Source organism: Impatiens glandulifera, chromosome 5 (assembly GCF_907164915.1).
Source record: "Impatiens glandulifera chromosome 5, dImpGla2.1, whole genome shotgun sequence".
In the NCBI taxonomy this organism is placed as follows: domain Eukaryota; kingdom Viridiplantae; phylum Streptophyta; class Magnoliopsida; order Ericales; family Balsaminaceae; genus Impatiens; species Impatiens glandulifera.
Window position 1 is genome coordinate 26014308 of NC_061866.1, and position 21105 is coordinate 26035412.

Here is a 21105-nt window from a genome sequence, read left to right on the forward strand (position 1 = left end):
AATGTCATTTTTTGCAGTTCAGATCTTCTGCTACCGATTGCCGTGTTCCCCTGTGACGGACCAATCAGATTGCAGCATTATTATTTTAATAATAAATCAATCTGGGTAGGAGACGGAGGGAGGGAGTATCCGGAATCCGGGTTTAGGCCCGGGTTCACACAAGACGCCGTTAACGGAAGCGCCTGTTAACGCCAGGAAATAATATAATATTCAGATGATAAATAGATAAGATATCTTCGCTCCGGGCACCGTGTCAGAGGGGAGGGTGAGATACGATGGGAGCGAAGATCTACACGCCCGTTGCACTGACCCTCATGTAAACCCCCCATACCCACCCATGAGAAGACCGCCTGCCGTTCATGAAAATACACTTACATGTCTATGTAAAGACCAAATTGACATGGATTTTATATTTACGTTTATTAAATATTAATTTAATTTATTAAAAAACACATGCAGCGATATAATATTCGCTTCAATTAATTCAATCTTTTTTTTTCAAGGAATTTTTATTTAATTTTTTTATTTAATTTTTTTTTGCCTCGAGACTCTCTGGAGCGAAGATATATTTGCTTCAATTAATTTTAATTAAAACCTCATGTAAACCCCCCAACCCACCCATGAGAAGACCGCCTGCCTGCCATGGAAAGACACTAACCCGTTTATGTGAAGACCAAAATGACATGGATTTTATATTTCCATTTATTAAATATTAATTCAATTAATTGAAGATGACATGCAGCAACCGAACAAATCTTCGCCTCAATTACTATTCTATTTTTTTCCTTTTTTTTTTATTTCTTTTTTTTTTGGCTTGAGACCCTCATGAGCGAAGATATATTTGATTGAATTAATTATAATAAAAACCTCATGTAAAACCCCCATACCCACCCATGAGAAGATCGCTTGCCTACCATGTAAAGGCACTTACCCGTCTATGTAAAGACCAAAATGACATGGATTTTATATTTCCTTTTATTAAATATTAATTCAATTAATTGAAGATGACATGCAGCAACCGAACAAATCTTCGCCTCAATTACTTTTCTATTTTTTTCCTTTTTTTTTATTTCATTTTTTTTGGCTTGAGACCCTCATGAGCGAAGATATATTTGCTTGAATTAATTATAATAAAACCTCATGTAAAACCCCCATACCCACCCATGAGAAGACCGCTTGCCTACCATGTAAAGGCACTTACCCGTCTATGTAAAGACCAAAATGACATGGATTTTATATTTCCGTTTATTAAATATTAATTCAATTAATTGAAGATGACATGCAGCAACCGAACAAATCTTCGCCTCAATTACTGGCTAGTTTTTTTCTTGTTTTTTTTATTTCCGTTTATTAATAAATGTTAATTCAATTAATTTAAAATGACATGCAGCGATATAATATTCGCTTCAATTAATTCATTATATTTTTTTTTATTTAAATTTTTTTGCTGGAAGAGAATATTTGTTCGCCTAGACCATGTTCCATGTAAAATGGATTGAATAGTCGCTTCTCGAGAGAACACTTATTCGCCCCTAGTCCCTGTGTCATGTTACATGGAATGAATAGTCGCTTTTCGAAAGAAGACATGTTCGCCCCGGTTACATGAATATATATACCCCCTAATATGATTATTTTATAATCATTTCCGCCCGATTCATCTCTCTCTCTTCCTGCCTCCTTTTCACGGCGATTCGTAACCGGCTCCCCGTCGACCGAACCTGAATCCACATCTTCACGACTCCACAATGGTACGTATTCCTGAATAGTAACTTTTCATATTTAGGATTATGGAACTACTACACTAGATTCTGTTATGTGATGTTGTTGTCTCTTTAATCTTTAGGAAACCCTACTCTCAAAATGTCACCTTCATTGTAAATCAATGTTATTTAGGAAAAATTACCTAGTGTTAGGTTTTGGGATATTATTTCCATGAAACCCTAGTACATACTAACAAAGACCGTATTTTTTTTCATGCACGTGCAGGCAACCGCCTCAGCATCCGTCCAAAACTTTGGCAAAGACTGGATTTTATGCCCAAATCAATTAACAAGTGAAGAGATAGTACTCTTCGTGACATTTCTCCCTTTTTTTTCCATATTGTTTATGTTTTCATCCTGTTTAACTGAAATATTTATGATTGTTCTTAAACAGCACTTGATGCAACAATATGCTAACACATGTGGTGCCACGGTGACAATGAGGTGGCGAGACGATGTGACCCACGTCATAGCATCCACCGATTCTAATGGTGGATGCGGTCGCACTATCAAAGTATTGAAGGGCATATTGAACGGAAGTTGGGTCCTTACCATTGATTGTGAGACTCTGTTATTCTTAACCCTTTACTGTTAACTCAATATTCATTTTCACATATATGAAACTAAAAACACCTATTGCTTTTATACAGGGATAAAATCATCAATCAGATTTAACTGTTACGTGGACGAGGAACCATACGAGGTGCATCGAGATAATCATGGGACTGTGGGCGGTCCAAGAGCTGGCAGAATGCGGTATTTGAACAATGTAAGTTTTGTCTTATTCCTACTCCTCCATATGATATTCAATTGTCCATGATTACTAATAATGTTTTGTATTTTCTTTCAGCTGCCGAAACTCTTCGACAGTTACACCTTCATATTTGCAGGGGAATTCATCCCGGCTTACAAACTGGATCTTATGGGGTTTGTAATTGCTGGAGGAGGTACAACTAAAGAAATGGAGAATCCATTTGTCGAGCCCGAGGACGACAAAACTATAGTTGTATACGACAAGTCTCGGCACGATGTTAATGAACTTGTTTGGGTATTTGAGGCAGAGAATCCTCTGAAGACATATTTGGATGTGTTTGGTGTTCCTCACACAAGCTTGCTAGAATCCATTGCTGCTTGTGATTTGCAGCCTTTGTTTTTGTAATAGACATGTGTTGGTTTAATTTGTTACTTAATATTTGAATATTTTGCATTCTTGAAAATTCAATATCATATTTGATTTCAGATTTATCTTTTTTGTTCTTCGAATTGTTTTTTTTAAAACATCAGCCTTATATTTAACTAAATCTTGAAACATTAAGAAATAATGTATAACTTGAAGTATAAATTTGATAAATAATTAATATTTTTAAAACTACTGTCAAAATAATATTTCTAAAACAATTGTCAAAATAATAATGTGAAGAAATCTTCGCTTACTGATTGATTGATTGATTAATTTTATTTCATAATAATTTTTGTCATTTAATTATTAAAATGAAATAATTTTTTTAACAAGTCACCTCACCGCCACCTAACACCTGCCACCTTTTCATTAAATGCTGCATGCAGCAAGCCATGCTGCTAAGCTAGACAAAGTTTGTACTCTTCTCTCTCTCACCTGTACGACCATTTCTTCGCCGGAGTTATACTACATTGTCTACCATCGACCTCTCCTTCGCTGGAGACTTCATTATAATATCAATCCATCTTCCTAAATTATAAAATGGTATGTTTTTGAATGTCATCTATACCTTCTTTACTTTTCGTCCCAACCTTTTCTATGTTTTTTGAATACTCAACATGAAATGTTCTGTTCTGTTTGATTATCAGGAAGGAACACATATCAGCGAGAATGATATGGACGAGAATGATATTAATGATTTAAGGTAACATTGTTTAACTTCTCCAATTTTTTTAGTGCACATGTAAGCGAAGATCTCTTCACTAATATATTTTTAGATAATATCTTATAAAGCGAAACTATATTCGCCTAATATTACAATCTTCATAATGTTGAAGTGAAGCTTTCTTCGCTTATATTGTTTTCATTTTCCACTAATCTACAAGTTCTGGTTAGTTGAACCTTTATTTTCCACGTGTTCAAATTGAACAGCGAATCTGCTACTTGTCGTCGTCAATTGAATTTCGATGGAAACGGCCAACCTTTGGAGGACATCGAAGCCAACTTAATTCCACTTTTAGGTAGAGAATTTGAGAGTGAAGAAGAAGGCTACGTATTCTACTTAGCATACGCTAAACTAATAGGATTTGGTATAAGGCGCAGTTCAAAACATGTAGACAAGGATGGTAAAATACTGGATAGAGTTTTTTGTTGTAGTGCACAGGGTGAACGGGGAAAGGACAAACGTGATGTCTATGTGAAACGTAGACGTTCTGTGACTCGGTTCTGTTGTGAAGCGAAATTGAGGATAAAGAGGGCAGACAATGGAAAGTTCCAAGTGGTAAATTTTATTAGTGATCATAGTCATCCTCTTGCAAGTCCAAAGAAAACTCACCTGTATAGATGCCATAGGAATATTTCTGCAGTTGCAGGCTTACATATCGAGATGGCCACTAACGTGGGAATTCCTCCTAAGTCATCACATGCTCTAATGTCTAAACAAATCGGTGGAAGGGAGAATCTAGGTTTTCTTCCTGAGGATTACAAAAATTACCTGCGCACGAAAAGAACAAGAGAGTGTAATTTTGGGGAAACAGGGGGTGTATTAGAGTATTTGCAGAAAAAACAATCCAATGATCCTGGTTTTTATAATGCTTTTCAACTTGATGCGGACGATTTGATAACGAATATTTTTTGGTTTGATTCCAACATGCGGTCCGATTATTCATACTTCGGAGACGTGGTCAGTTTTGACACCACATACAAGAAGAATAATGAAGGTCGTCCAGTTGCGCTTTTTGTAGGTGTCAATCATCACAAACAATCAATTATTTTTGGAGCAGCTCTATTATACGATGAAACCGCGATGACTTTTGATTGGTTGTTTGAGACTTTCACCAAAGCTATGCATGGGAAAAAACCAAAAACCATTCTTACAGATCAAGACGCGGCCATGGCTAAGGCCTTGGCGTCTACATGGCCCGAAACAAATCATCGTCTCTGTATTTGGCACATATTTCAAAATGCAGCCATACATCTTAGCTCGGTGTTCCATAATTTCAGAGATTTTTCTAAGGATTTTTCTTCGTGTATATATGATTTTGAAGAAGAGATAGAGTTTGTTGAAGCTTGGAATCAAATGTTGACAAACTACGGGCTTGAAAACAACGATTGGTTGAAACGCATGTTTAGCATCAGGCGAAAGTGGGCATTAGTCTATGGACGACAAATGTTTTGTGCTGATATGACGACAACACAAAGAAGTGAGAGTATGAACAGTATGTTGAAAAGGTACTGCTCCTACAAACACAAGTATTTAGAATTTTTCAAACACTTTGAAAGACTACTCGATGAAAGAAGATATGATGTGTTGAAGGCTGATTTCAAATCAATTACCAGCCAACCAAGTCTTAACTATCCAGTTTTGATCTTAAAGGATGCCTGCAAAGTTTACACCCCAGAGGTCTTTAAGTGCTTTGAACAACAATGGTTTATGTCGCATGATTGTGGTGTAGAAATGTTAGAGAATGTCGACACACACAGAAAATACAAGGTAACACCCCACACTAGGAGATGCTCTCATACAGTTACAGTTCATAAGAATGACGATAAGAATATCGAGTGTAGCTGCTGTAAATTTGAATTTGGAGGGATTTTGTGTGCTCACATCCTAAAGATTTTCACAACGATTGACGTGTTGAAGATTCCTCCGGCGTTGATATTGAAGAGGTGGACAAGAACAGCCAAAGATGGAATATTTGGAACTGATCCAATCGTGGACAGTACTAATGTTGATCCGAGTGAGCTTCATAACATAAGATACAGAGATTTGTGTGGGTTGTCCATGCATTTATTTACCAAGGCAGCCGAAAGAGATGACACTTACAATCATGTCAAAGAAATCATGCTGAGTCAGTGCACGTTTGTGGATAAAAAATTGCAGGAGAGTATGAATATGCAAACTCCACCAACCGGTGTATCACGTTCTGCCGAGGGTGCCCCTGTTCAAGCAAAAGGAATGAAAACTAAGAAGCCCACAAAGTCTGGTAAGAGAAGGAAATGTGGACTGGAGAAGAACTCAAGAAAACGAAAATCAACAAGAATAACTAGTGAATCACATATTCCGGTATGAAATTGCTGACTTACCTTCTTTACTAATAATTGTGTTATTAATATTCATATAATAACATACTTTTAAATAAATTTGATATCTCTTTCCAGCCATCAAGTGCAATGCCAACGACAACTCCTCAGTTCTCAACTCCTCAACAATGGGACGAAAGTTTCAGCATGGACGCCAATACTCCGTTCACTGTTCTTTTGTCATCTCAACTATCGAACTCCAGTTTCATGTGAAATCTGATATGTATATAGTATTGTATGTATGTTGTATTTGAAACCAAGAATAATGTCGAATGTATGCATGCGAAGTTTTATGAAATACCAAATGAATGACCACACTAATTCATCTCTAAAAAATTAAAAACACCCAAATCAATCGAATATTTATTCGCCCCCAGTCAACTAATATTAAGTATCCTTTTAGTTACAAATGGAGAAAATGAAACATAAAACTGAGGCGAATATGTGTTCGCTTGAACCTCACCACGTGTCTCGGGCGAATATTTATTCTCCTTATATTTGTTTGTATAAATTGATATTTATGTTGAAACTGGTATTTACATGTCGGGGTAAGTGCAGTGACATGACAAGTCATCCCGCTTCTCATGGATGAGATGGTTGCTTTACATGAACAATAATTTGAGGCGAATATGTATTCGCTTCAGCTTAAATGAGGCGAATATTTATTCTCTTCATATTTTTTTCATGAAATTCGAGGCTTCACATATATATTTTATGAAGAAAAGGTATTTGAAGCGAATATTTATGCGGCTCATGTTTCTTTCACTTAATTTATTCATTTAACACATAATTGAACAAGTGTTTGAAAATCAAATTTCATAAAAAACAATCTGAATGTACACATCTTCACATCTTCATTAGTGTGAAGATGTGAAGTAAAAATTTTTGAGAATTGAAATTACACAACATATTCTTTATTGTAACAATAAATCATTACAATTATATGAATAGTTTAATTACACCATCTGTCTATGAGTACATTATTGTACTCATGTGAACTAAAATTCTTTGTAAAATTTAATTACACAATATGTAAACAGTTCCTAATTCATTGACTTATCCATTTACGGTAGGAATTGTAGACCTTGCTCCTGGCCTTGTTGAGCTCTGATCCAATGACACGCCAACAATATTCCATCCTCAATGTCTTTATTTGGTTCCTTACATTTCTTTTAACGCCAAAGCCAGTTTTCCACCCCTTCACCTCACCTTCATACGTCTCCATGTGTCTCATGCAAAAAATGCCGCAGTCATTGTAATTCTTTGAATCTTGCCATGGCAATTTCAAACAAATCTTTTCCAAACCGCCATACTTTTTAGAAAGAACGGGGTCTACGTCGTTCATATATTGTTGAATGTAGTCATCCTGATACATCATTACAAACAACATTATGTAATGTATTTTATTGCTACTAGAATTCCAAAATTGAACTATTTTAAATTTTAATTGTAGTGTCATACCAAGATTTGTGCATTCTTATATCTTCTTTCGAAGGGCGATTGCATAGGTGCCTGCCGGTTATCAATTACTTGAAATTGCCTTTGTATGAAGTTATAGCAAACCAGGTAGAAATGTCTGTCATCAATGATTGGGAAAAATAACTGTGGATAGAATTAAAAAAGATTAGATTTGAACTGAGTGGTAAATGATATTATAAGGTATCACACCCAGAGATGTACTTACGAGGTCCACTTCCAAGAGGTCCATTTTCGAAATTTGGAAAGCCCGAGCTTCTAGACAGAACCTGTCATTGAATTTGTCTCGGGTAGTTATCCCACCTTCACGAAAAATCTGTTTACAGCAGTCTTTAGTCTCACAAGAATAACATAATTGATAAATAACAGTGCTAGTACAACTTACTGTGAGCACGGTTGTGTAGAAAATCTTCTTGTAACGACGTTTTACATTTTTCCTAGAAATGTCGTGCAAAATGTATGACCAAACGTCAATAATCATACTGTCTACCCATGTTTGATCAGCCATTGTAAGCATGTCCCCGCGCGTCACGTGTAGACATAGGTTTTCCGCAATAAATAACATTTCACTGCATGAAAACAGCAAAACATGTTTCAAAATGGTGTACAATTCCTATTTTTTATGAATAATTAAGCATTTGCAGGAAACATTACCTTGGATCAAGTCCTCCAGCAAATACGAAACCCACAAAAATCTTCTGAAAGTTTGTTAGTTTCTTTTCATCCCTAAACATTTTATTGAAATGTGGGGTTTTCAAAGCTGGAGGCAACTCCAATGCTTTAAGCCATTCTTTCGTTTGCATGTTTGGACGAGAAGAGCCAGTTTGAAGTGGCGGTAGTAGACTGGAGATGCCTTCTTCAGGTTCATTCTTTACTATCTCCAAAGAAGAGGCCGTTTGAAGTGGCGGTGGTAGACTGGAGATGCATTCTTCAGGTTCCTTTTTAACTATCGCCAAAGAAGGGGAGTTTTTGTTGGTTTCGGTTTTGATGACATCGGTTAACCAATCAGTTTTCAAATTTCGTGGTGCTTTTCTTTGGACATTTAAGGCCTTTGAAGGTCCTGCTTCCTCTTTTTTTTGGATAATTTGGGTAGGAGGCAAGGCTGAGGTTGTTGGAGTGCTGGTGTTCGTGTTGGTTTCTGTTTTGGGAGTAATTGGGTGGGCTTTGGGTTTGGCTTGTGCCATTGGAGGGGGTGTGGTTTTGAGTGGAGGAAGGGGGTTGGCTTTGGCTTGTGCCATTGGAGGGGGTGTGGTTTTCAGAGGAGGAAGGGGGTTGGCTTTGGCTTGTGCCATTGGAGGGAGTGTGGTTTTGAGTGGAGGAAGGGGGTTGGCTTTGTCTTGTGCCATTGGAGGGGGTGTGGTTTTGAGAGGAGGAAGGGGGTTGGCTTTGGCTTGTGCCATTGGAGGGGGTGTGATTTTGAGTGGAGGAAGGGGGTTGGCTTTGTCTTGTGCCATTGGAGGGGGTGTGGTTTTGAGAGGAGGAAGGGGGTTGGCTTTGGCTTGTGCCATTGGAGGGGGTGTGGTTTTGAGTGGAGGAAGGGGGTTGGCTTTGTCTTGTGCCATTGGAGGGGGTGTGGTTTTGAGAGGAGGAAGGGGGTTGGCTTTGGCTTGTGCCATTGAAGGGGGTGTGGTTTTGAGTGGAGGAAGGGGGTTGGCTTTGTCTTGTGCCATTGGAGGGGGTGTGGTTTTGAGAGGAGGAAGGGGGTTGGCTTTGGCTTGTGCCATTGGAGGGGGTGTGGTTTTGATTGGAGGAAGGGGGTTGGCTTTGGCTTGTGCCATTGGAGGGGGTGGGGCTGGGGTTTTGGTATCTGTTTTGAGTGGAATGGGGTTCTTGTGGGATTGGGGTGTTGGTGTGAGGGTGGTTTGTGTGTGGTCTAGGGTGTTTAAAGGATGGGTGTTGGATTTGGCTTGGTTGTCTGCGTTGATATTTTTTTGGATGTTGGGAGAAAGGGTGCTCTTGTTGGATGGGGCCGTTGGTGGGTGGTTGGCTTTTGTCTTTGTTTCGGTGGTGGGGGTGAATGTGTTATTGTTCGATGGGGCAGTTGGATTGGTGTTGGCAGGGTTGTTGGTAGGAAGGGTGTTGCCTTTCGCTTGGGTGGTGGCTTCTGTGTTGGGGTTAATGCCACTTCCTCTGGGCTGCTGCTTTTTTTTTGGTCCAGACTCCGCTGTAAGCCTTCCCTCAGGATTGCATTGGAGTTTAGCACCGTGGCCAATGGCTCAAATGCAGACTGTACAAGTTCCATGGCGTTTATCTGGTGCATCTCATTCAGATATTTAGCCCATTGTGCCAATTCTTCGGCAGCGGCCGCAACCTTCCTCAAACATGACGCCAGGTTTTGTGTAATTGGAGCATGCTCAGTTGGATGGTCATCTCCAGTTTGTGGTGGTGTTGGCTGCACATTTTGTTGCATCGGTGGTTGCTCATTCGGAATGGCTATGCGAGCAACCACCCTACCATGTCCAAACCCCCCCTGTGCAGCCTCATACTCAACCCTTTCGTACATCTTCTTCTCGTCCCAGCATCCTAGAATAGGAAAACTCCTTGAGATCTGACTGTTTACCTTGAACTCAACCACACGGTCCAAGTAGCACAACTGATACATTAGCATGAACAAATATATGTTACGTTCAAAGTCATCAAAAAATTATGAATGGACAACCTCCAGCCAATAGATTTCTACACTCACCAAAAGAAAGGTTAATGGTCCATGGAAATAGGATGTCTTCTTTGCTTTCCACTTATAAACACTGTCGACTAGCCCGTCTAACGTGAACTTGCACCAGTTGTAGTCTTTGATTTTAGATACATCCTGGAGGGATTTCAGTACTTTGAATCTGAAAATAAAAAAGTAGTGACTCAAGCCATGTAAAATGATATTGAAGTTCTAAATGAGATCACAGAATTAATGCTAGGTTCTTTGGGTTTACCTGCACTGTGGATTTTGGGATGTCCACAAAAAACTGGATACAACAAACACCACGAAGTCCATCTTGAAGTTACTGTCTCCTTCTGTGTTCTGTAGAATTTTGTCAGGCATTTGGTAGGTTGAAGGACCTCCACTGTTCTCGAATCCCCATCTCCTTCTCCACGCCGTGAGATGGTCCTTGTACACCTTGTCGTCCGTGTGATTTCCTAAACACTCTGCCACAACTAATTCACCTCTGGGTATGTTCAATACACATTGAACATCCTCTTCATCAATCTGCATCTCCTCTCCACTGTGTAGGACGATGCTCCTCCTTCTGGGATTGAATAGACTCACAATGCACCGTGAGAATTGAAGTGGGCATTTTGATATGCCAAGTGACAGAAGGGAACCAAATCCTATGTCCCTCACAGCCTGCTTCTGTTCTTCAGATAACCTGTTAATCAGGTGATGAAGGCCCGATGGAGAGGTTCTGCTCTTGAAATCGACATCAGGGTCACGAGTCCTTCTTCTTTTCTTCTGAACCTGGTTCTCACTAAGTGCTTCATTCGCCGCGTTGGCCAGAATATCTAGTGGTGTCGTGGGCGTGCCTGATGCATCGGGTTTTCGTTTCCTTTGTTGAACACTACATTATCATTAGCAAATTGGATTACTTACCTAATCCAAATATAGTCAAATTTTAACAATTGTAACATTCGCGTAATTACCTTAGTGTGTTCACTTCAGTCGTGGATTCAATATATGGAACTATTTGCATATCGGAATCCTGATTCTGAGATGTTAAAGTCACATTTAGATTCGAACGACCTAAACTAAGAAAACGAAATAGACACAAGCATGCAACCGTAAACAATTCTTACCATTTTCGCTGGAGCCGAAGATACTAACCGGAAGAGAAATGGATTCGTAGTCGAAATGCCGGAGACGACAGCGCTAGGTCAGATGGTAGAATAACCTGGGTGTATTACGGCCGGATTCGGGCTTCAGATGTTTTACAGTTTTACTTTGCAAAGTGCATTGTTAGTGTGAATGTATTTTCATGAGGCCGTATCGGTTTTCACAAACATGAATAAGGAGTTTCTCATGAACTTCGTACGAGTCGAAGCGATATTCGCTTTTGTAGTGTGAAAGGTAATTATGCATTATGAAAAGTAACATACTACAATAGACGAGGATGTATTCGTGCAGAACTCCGCAATGTACGAATATATCTTCGCTTAGTACATGTCTTTCTTGTTTCACATTATTTGAAAAAAAATTCCCACAAAATGAACAACTATTTGCTTCTCAATGCTGAATAAGCGAACAAATCTTCGATCTGCCAATCTAACAGATCGTATCCAATCTAAAGGAATGACATTTGATTCGATGGTAGCGATTGACTGGCCGTCGTCACAAAGCCTGAGACTTTGTGACAGTTGACTTGACATGTGAAAAATTTTTTGGCGCTTCATTGTACTAATTTCCTTTTTAATTGAGCTGTCAATTAAATTTAATTATTTTTTTTTTAAATATAAATGACAATGTATATATTTTACTTTGACACTCATGTAATAAATATAAGGTTTGTTATGTATGAATAATTTAATATTTCATATAATGTTAATTATAGTAAATGTAATTTTTTTATTTATGACCGTAGTATTCAGCATTTTTTAATATAAATTTTTGGTTTCGATAATAAGTGTAACAAGATAAGATCAAACATCACCTAAACTTTTTAATTAACAATATATAAATTATGATTGATGTTCCCTATCTAAAATAATGAAGACTGGTCCGATTCGATGTATAATGATTACTTTAAGATATGATGTACCGTACAAAAATATGTCTGTAATGAATTATAAATAAAAATGAAATGTGATCCAGGGGATAGAAATTGAAAAATGGTTTGTAGCGAAGATTTATTCGCGGCGTGTGTTTTCCACCCACATTCATTCATAATTTTGGTCTTCACATACAAGCGTTGGTGTACTTACATCAGGTGTACAGAGTCTTCTAATGTAAGGGTTGTGTGTTTCACATGTACGTCAACTTAGAATTCATTCAAGCGAAGATTTATTCGCTTCATATTAGTTTCTCATAATTTGCAATTTTCACTGAACACGGATATATGTTCGCTTCTTTTCATCTATAATTAGATGAATGCATGTGTTTAAAAATAGAAAAATAAAATTAATTTGCAACTGTATTAAAATATACTATTTTTTACTTTTTGTGATGTGACAACAATACTGCACACTGTTCCGATTTGACATGTCATGACAGGCTTAATACTTTTACTGAATCCATAGATATGAAATGATTTCTTTATAGGGTTTTATACAAAAACACACTTCTTTTTCAATGATGACATATAATTTCTGCATGATGTGACAAAACAAAGGACTGCCTACTGATCCGCCAAGTCATTTGAGCGAATATTTGTTCGCTTAATGTCAGTTATAATAATTTCATATAATATGAAATAAAGGGAAATTTAAAACACATTTAATTTTGGTCTACACATACACGGTTTAGTGTCTTTCCATGACAGACAAGCGGGCTTCTCATTGTTGTGTATGGGGGGTGTACACGGGGGACAGGTCGAAAACAATTGTGGCGAAGATTTCTTCGCTTATGGAGTTAGTTTAGCTCAGATCTTTTCCCTGTTCGTATAGCAATACTATTATAGTATTATATTGAATATAATTTTATAATTATTCATGAAAATATTTTTATTAATGTTGAAATAATTTATTATCTAATATAATGTGAATGACAATATTGAATTATTTCTTTTATTTAATATTATTAAGTGTTATTACTTTTTCGTGAATGAAATTACTTTTTCATGATGTGACAAAGTGACTACACACTGTTCGGATTTGATATTTCATCACGGGAAATTTACTTTTTCTGAATCAATAGATCTAAATATTTTATGAAGAAAACAGATTTTCTGTTTGCTATAAATGTAGGGATTACATGAACAATCTTCGTCGGCAGCATGAAATATCTATTGAGCGTTTTTGTTGAGAGTGTGTGTTTTTTTCATATAGTTTGTTGGGATGTATCATTTGGGAGATTCTCTGTGATGAAAAACTTGTACAATGAAGATCAACTGGTGGAAAACATCTTCAGTTACCACGAATGCTTGGTAACTCAAGTAGAAACTACCGATCAAATGAAGATCATTCGTGTACACTGCTGGTGGGAAGCGCCAACTGTGGGAGATTCCCTGGGATGGAAAACATCTCAAGAGATAACTCAACAGGTGTATGACCCCAGTTATGCGTGAGAGATCCGCTGTGGTTGCTTCAATGGAGATGCCTTGAAGCTGGAGATGCAGATGAATATTGTTAAAATGTACAAATGTTTATGAAACGGGGAAATGTTTATGAAACTTGTAATGAAAATTTGTACGTCGAATTATAATAATTATTTGTTATTTATATTTTCATGCAAATGTCATTAAACATTAATAAAATAACGAATTTGTTAGAAATAATAAAGTATTATCATATCTACTCTTCTGGCTAAGTATACGTTGCCCATAAGTCATATCATTGCCATAATTAAATGTAAGTTTTGGTCCGATTCGATGTGTAATGATTATAAATAAAAATTAAATGTGATTAACGGATAGAAATTGAAAAATTTGTTAGAAATAATAAAGTATTATTATATCTACTCTTCTGGCTAAGTATACGTTGCCCATAAGTCATATCATTGCCCTAATTTTAAATGTAAGTTTTGATCCGATTCGATGTGTAATGATTATAAATAAAAATTAAATGTGATTAACGGATAGAAATTGAAAAATTGTTTGTAGCGAAGATTTATTCGCGGCGTGTATTTTCCTCCCACATTCATTCATCATTTTGGTCTTCACATACAAGCGTTGGTGTACTTACATCAGGTGTAAAGGGTCTTCTCATGTAAGGGTTGTGTGTTTCACATGTACGTCAACTTAGAATTCATTCAAGCGAAGATTTATTCGCTTCAAATTAGTTCCTCATAATTTGCAATTTTCACTGAACACGAATATATGTTCGCTTCTTTTCATATATAATTAGATGAATTCATGTGTTTAAAAATTGAAAAAAAAACATAATTTGCAACTTTATTAAAATATAATATTTATTAATTTTTGTGATGTGACAACAATACTGCACACTATTCAGATTTGATATGTCAAGACAGGCTTAATACAGTAATCCATAGATATGAAATGATTTCTTTATAGGGTTTTATACGAAAACACACTTCTTTTTTCAATGATGAAATATAATTTCAATACATTTCCGTTCAATGTGGTCGACCTCAAATATGAAGATCAAGCGAATAGTATTTCGTTTCGTAACAATGTTGTGTTTAATATAGAAACTTACAGGCGAATGATTCTTCGTTTTCAAATTCATTAGAGTATGACATGAAAGTGTCAACAATAATATGTAACTTCAAAGATTGGATGCGACATCATCTGCGTTTTCAAGGGTTTTACAGGCGAAGAAATGTCCGTTCGATTTACTGATTAGATCTGTGTAAGGAAGCGAGCAACCAATCGATGGATCAATCTAAGGGGTTTACATGAACAGATCAGTTGTTTTACATTATACTTTGAATTGATCATGACATCCAAATTGCAATCAAAGAATCAAACATAACGACAATGAGTCGATTTATATCACTCCAGAATAAACTCACTACATAATGTAAAATATAACTTCAGACTATAATCAAACATAACTTCATAATATTGTTGAATACACAAAAACATTCCATAATCCGTTTACATAAGTACTGCACAGATTAACCAACAATATAGTTGTTCAACAATACAAATGAAGCTCTAGTCTGATTCATGAGAGGATGACTCGTCTATCGGTCCTGTCAGCGACACGACCTCATGTTCGATGACGGGTGGAATGTATAGCTGAATGGCTTCGTTCACAGCATTGATCCATCGGTTGGGGATGAAAACCGTCAAAGAATTTTCAATTATTGATGCGTACTCTAAGTAAAGATGTTGAGGAGTAAACATGAAGTCCTCCGGAGGATTGTGTCCATTTGAAGGTAGGGGATTCCGTAGGCCAAATTGTCTGTATATGACACTTGTGCAGTAGGAGGTAGTTCCCTGAAGGCCCAACAAAATGATGAATGGAGAACCCCTCATCTCGTACATCATTTCAGTAAACAGATACCACGGAACAATGAACCTAATTGGGTGAATATCCGAAATAAAATTCGGAGGCACGAGTCCATTGACCCTTTGCACTTGTAGATTGGCAAAGGAAGTGTAGGGAATTGAAGGACGGGGCAACCAATGCAACTTGTCTAACAACCAGAGGTATAGAACCAAAGGTGATCCACGGCGAGAATAGTTGTTTTCCTCGGGAACAAATTCGTTAAGACCAAGTAATGTCTCAGCAAGTACCAGGCTAGCCAGGTTTGGGGCATTTCCCATCAGTGCAGGAACTACCTGCAGGATCCTTTCCGAAGGCCGTCGTCCTGCAGCCGGACATAAAAAAAATGAGCCAGAACCACAAGCATGATCAGTTTGCTTTGTGTGTGGTTGATGGTCCTCTCAGCTCCCTGGACACGCCAAATGTACTCGTCTATGTTTGACATATTCAGAAATCCATGTTGGAGGGTAAACAAAAGAGCATCAAACATTGTACATCCATAGAAGCTGTCGCAAATGTGGGCGGCCATATGAGGATCTTGATGGACAGGCAAGATCATGAGTGCAAGACTACCACACCTAAGGATTGAAGCAAAGTCCTCTAGCGTCGGGCTTATGTGCATTTCCCCAATAACAAAAGAACGAGAGTCCGTATTCCATCTGCTTTGCATGTGGGCCATCAGTCCGTCGTTAACGTTTATTCGTAATAGAGGAAGAATCTCATCTACATGATAGACACTAAAAGGGACAGGGTCATCGTTGATCAGACTTAAGTATCGCTCCAGCTGTTGCTGCGATAAAACAAGCATGTCTGGGTCAATCTCTACATCCATCTTATGAGTTTTACGCTAAAGGAATGAAGGAAAGACACCGGTAGATAGAGATTTGGGAAGGAGTGAGAGTGTAATGTGAGAGTGAGAGTGAGAGTGAGGGTATGAGAGTGATGATCTTGATACAGCAGTAGTTGAAGTAATAAATGAGTTTTCATTCTTGAATTGACATCAATACATACCACAGGTAGGGGCATTACATGTTGCGAGGATATCTTCGTTTATGAATTGGCAAACATATAGTGAAGAAGATATCTTCGTCTCGGATATTAAAAATATGGATTGCACCAAAAAATAACATAAGAAGATATCTTCGTTTAGGATTTCGAAAATGTATAGTTGCGAGGATATCTTCGTTTATGATTTTAAAAACATATAGTGAAGAAGATATCTTCGTCTCGGATTTCCAAAATATGGATTGCACCAAAAATGAACATGAGAAGATATCTTCGTTTATGAATTGGCAAACATATAGTGAAGAAGATATCTTCGTCTCGGATATTAAAAATATGGATTGAACCAAAAAATAACATAAGAAGATATCTTCGTTTAGGATTTTGAAAATGTATAGTTGCGAGGATATTTTCGTTTATGAATTGGAAAACATATAGTGAAGAAGATATCTTCGTCTCGGATATTAAAAATATGGATTGCACCAAAAAATAACATAAGAAGATATCTTCGTTTGGGATTTTGAAAATGTATAGTTGCGAGGATATCTTCGTTTATGAATTTAAAAACATATAGTGAAGAAGATATCTTCGTCTCGGATTTCCAAAATATGGATTGCACCAAAAATGAACATAAGAAGATATCTTCGTTTATGAATTTCAAAATTTTCAGTGAAGAAGATATTACGGTTGCAAGTTTTTCAGTTTCATGATGTTGACAATATATCTTCGTTTAAGAATATTAAAACACACAGTTAAGAAAATATCCTCGTTTATGATTTTAAAAAAATCGGTACAAGAAGACACTTCAAACATCAATACATTATAACTCCATACATTAACATCTGAATTGCAGTCCATACATTAAAATCTGAATTGCATTATAATTTATAATTCACTATCAAACATCCATACATTAAAAAAATGTGAATTGACCTGTGTAAACATAAGAATTACTGTACAAGTATAATTCCGTATAAGACATACGAATACCTAATATCTTGATCTAATTGCAGTCTTTAACTTGAACCTATTGACATTGTGCTCAGACATAAGAATTCTGTATAAATATTTTATCCTCAACGTACTCAAAGCTTCTTCGGCCTTCAAAAGAACAAGAGAAAGTATAAGAACATCTAAAATTGTTCAATGTCATCTACTAAAATATGGTATAACACTTACATTATTTTCGTTCATGTCAATAGACCAATTCTTCGCCGTTCCTCTATATGTTTCCATATGTCTCATTAAGTATACACCACAGTCTGTCTTGTTTGTTTTGTCTTGCCAGTCCAGCTTTGGGGCCGTTATCCTGTATTTTTTAACCTTGGCAGCCATTCTTTCCATGCCTTGACTTAACAAGAATTTCACAAAACAATCGAGTTGTTTACTCAAAGTGACATACTTGTCCATAATTTTCATTCCATGAGGACGGCCGGAGTTTTCTAGTACAACGATTTTGGAGTCCTTAATATTCACACAAACAAGGAAGAAATGTCGGGAAACGACAACGGGTAGGAATATCTGCAAAAAGAACACAAACATTTATTACTTTATTGCATATTATTTACTTGGAATTGAGGGATATGTACAGACCACGTCAGCGAAGATGAGGTCTTCTTTTGTGACTTGGTAGTTTCTCATGTCTTCTTCAATGGATTGGGAAAATAAGGTGGCATCATGCTGCATATTAACCTGCAAAATAAGGGCAGAGCATCAAAGTCATGAACATCAAACAATACATAGCAAAAAAAAAGAGATGCACTTACATGTGAACATGATGAGAAACAAATTATTCTTGGTTCATGCCTTGGCAACCTACGGCATTTGAAGTGCACAATTATGGACCAAGCGTCAATCACTTCGCTCGAAATTTCGCGACCCATTTTCATTGAACGAAGTAATTCACGGGTGATATTACCAGGTGCACCTTCGTACAGAACGTCACTGCAAAATACATTCATTTAGAAGACCATAACTAAATAATTTCATTTTTAAAATTTCTAAAACAATGCGAACTAACTTACGATCCAGGCAGGTCTTCATCAAACACAAAATCGGCTAATCTCTGTTCCTTGTTGGTTATTTTGTGGTCCAACATATCCGCAACCTGTTGCATGTAAGGGGATCGAAGGTGCACAGGAATTTTTGAGATCTTCCTCTTAGGATATTCTTTAATGTTGATGCGTCCCCCCCCATCACCTTCATCTTCATCTTCAGAAGATTCAACGGCCTTAGAAGCCTCAACCTGTTGCTTGCCTTCACCCTGATCAGTTGGTGCAACAGACTGAGCTTGGGGTTCCTCAACATTTTCCTTCCCTGCACCATGATCATTTGGTTCAAAATGCTGAGATTTGGGTTCCTCAACCTGTTGCTTGCCTTCACCTTGATCACTTGGTGCAACAGACTGAGCTTGGGGTTCCTCAACATTTTCCTTCCCTGCCCCCTGATCATTTGGATTTTCATGCGGAGATTTTGGTTCATCAACCTGTTCCTTCCCTTCAACCTGATCATCGTCTTCAACAGTGGTTGTCTGCACTTTGTGTACCCCATCCGGTTCCTTCCATTCACCCTCATGATCAGTTGGTTCAACACTGGGTGAGTCATCTTTGTTGGGCAGAAATGAATCCTCATGTTCGTCCTGCTGAGGAGGGGGTGACTTGGCTTGACTGTGCTGAAATACAGCCTCTACATCTTCTTGTTCAACAAGGAGTGATTCATCTTCAATGTCCTCACGTACATCCTCAACAGATTTCGGTTGAACAGGGGGTGACGGAGCTTCATTGGGCAGAATGGCAACATCGAGATCATTCTGTTCAACGTGATCTGATGGATTTTCTTCATTTGACATCACTGCATCCTCAAAATCATTCAGTTCAGCCTGTGCTGGTGGATTGTCTGCATGGTCCTCCACTGCAGTCTGACATGTGTAATCAACCCGGGGACTATTGACTTTCAAGCCCGCACACTGTAAAGTGTCCCCAAGTGCATCCCTTGTAGGATCTTCCACACCTACATGAACCGGACCATCGATCACCACCTTCAAGTGTTTCATGAAGCCTTCAGACTCTCTGAGGTTCAGGAAACCGGCCTCAAAAAAGGGCTTCGGATCGATGTTGCGTTTCTCCAACTCCCCTGATAGGTAATTCAGCTGTTGGGCTGTATCTTTAAAAGTTTGCAGGATTTTGGATGTCAACATCTGTACATTATGAAAAACAGAGATCATTAATCTTGAAAACAGGATAATAAAGAACAATGGGAGTCAATTTATAGTTTCCACATACCTCATTATCGTCTTCTTTTAGTTCAACCGAGTCAACTGGATTCTCGGGTTGTTTAACTACTAGGCGCGCCCTTGCCCTGCCCAGCCCAAAACCACCGGCACGAACTTCTAAGTTGGTAAACTCTAACACGCTGACGTCATCCCAACAGGAGATAATTGGAAATTTTCTTTCGTAGGGGATACGTTCACCTTCCACAAAAACACCATCTAAGTAGCAAATCTGGAGTAAAGGAGTGGGAAACATGTTAGAAAATATTACATATCTATAAATCATATATAAGAGAGGCAACAATACTTACCGATAAAAGGGTTATAGGTCCATCGAAATATGGATTTTTATCTTTACTTGCTTTTTCTTTCCAACTTCTTACACTGTCAACCAATCGTTGTAGTGTAAAGTGGCACCAGTTCAGTTCCTTTATGTTATCAACCTCCATTAAGGATTTGAGAATTTTGAACCTGAAATGAAAAAAATACATTTGTCAGTATTCACAAATACAATTAGATATATAATAGGTTTGAATACATGTTTACCTGGCTCGTGAATTTTGAACAGGACATAAAAAACTTGAGACAACAAAGACAACGAAGTCTATTTTGAAATCGTTGTCTGCACTTGTGTTACTTAATATCTTGGGGATCATAGAAAGTGTTTCGGGAGCTTTTGAGTCTTCACCGGTCCATCTGGTCTTCCAATCCCTCAAGAAATTTAAATAATCAGGGTCCTTAGTCTTGTCCAACCCAACGGACTCGACTACGTTCATTGCCCCTCTAGGGAGGTTCATCACGAGCTGTACGAGATCTTCATCGATACGGATCTCATCACCGTTGGACAATACCAGAGAACTCTTATCCGGGTCAAAACATTGGATTACGTGTCTGGAAAAATGAGCCAGGCACTTGGAGACGCCCATTGTAAGAAGAGAACCAAACCCGATTTCCTTCACGGCTTCCCTCTGTTCTACGCTCAATTTAGGAATGAGTTGAGCGAGGCCATGAGGTGATGATCTGGTTAGAAATGTCAGTTTACGTTTCTTGATGGTTTGGGTTTTTTGGGGAGATGGGGGAAACTCTTCATCGAATGGGGTAGTAGACGGAGAAATATTAGTGGTTTCTGGGGGTGGTTCTGGTAACTCTTCATCGACTGTTGGAGTGGATGTAGGAATAACTTTGGTTTTTTTTTTAGGGGGAACAGGTGGTGGTAAAATCTCATCAGTACCTGCAGCAAC